The following is a 1,082-nucleotide window of genomic DNA, read 5'->3' on the forward strand; positions in this document are numbered from 1 at the left end:
AATAAAAACGTTTGTCTCTGTAAGTCAGAGGCCAGCAGGTTTCTGCAATGGGAACATTCTCTTGTCTCTCAATCTGCTCACTCCTATTCAAAATGGTTGCGATGGGTTACATTGACTGCCCTAAATCATAAGTCACCTCCTTTCTTGATTCTGTTCCAATTCTTTATCCCAGTAAGTACTCAATCCACTTATTTATGACTTTTTCTGAAGCTCAGAGTCCCGGGACCATCCTGTGAACCTGTTTCATCCAGTTTTCTGTGTTTTTGCTGAAGAGGGTCTGTATAGCCTTTCTGCCTAGTCTGTCATCAAGTCCTGCCTCTTGAGTCAATATTAATACACTTCCAAACAGAAAGCACCAGACCTGTTGAATTTGAACTTTTCCTCAATGCTTCAGGGAACCAGAGCAGTTGCTCTTCGAGTCCCTTTGTGTGGTATTTAACAACAACAACAACAGTAAACCCCTGTCGGTATGCAATCTAAGGGCATTTTCTATATAGTTTCCCAAGGGCTTCGGGAGCTACTCTCACCCAGGGCTGGTATTGGCTTGTCCAGTGAAATCCCTTTTCCCATAGGCTCCCTACCTGAGTCAGGATTGAATTAGACTTTACTGTGTAGACAAACATTATAGAAACAGGAGGTTTTCTGAGGAGCAGAATTACACAGCATAACCTTTTTAGTTGCTTAAAACTTGGTCCTATTGCTCAGAAGTTTCATAGGTGAGGTGCAGGCAACAGCTGTCAGTTGAGTCTGGGCTTTCAGTTGGGCAGATCTCAGTATGATTTCTGACATTTCCTACCTAGGGTAAGTTACCTGTACCACCAAAGATGCAGAACAGGGGCAAGAATCCTGGGTTCAGATCTCAGTTCTGCTACTTTCTATCTGTGTGACTTCAGACAATTTATCCAGTATCTCTAAGTCTCAGTTCCTGTATTTCTAAAATGAAGATGATGTTATTGTTGAGTTTGTTCTGACCCATAGCAACCCTACGTATAACAGAACAAAACACTGCCTGATCTCACACCATCCTCACAATTGCTGCTATGCTTGAGCCCATTGTTACTGCCACTGTACCAATTGATCTT

The sequence above is a fragment of the Chrysochloris asiatica genome, unplaced genomic scaffold (assembly GCF_000296735.1).
Source record: "Chrysochloris asiatica unplaced genomic scaffold, ChrAsi1.0 scaffold00020, whole genome shotgun sequence".
NCBI classification, from domain to species: domain Eukaryota; kingdom Metazoa; phylum Chordata; class Mammalia; order Afrosoricida; family Chrysochloridae; genus Chrysochloris; species Chrysochloris asiatica.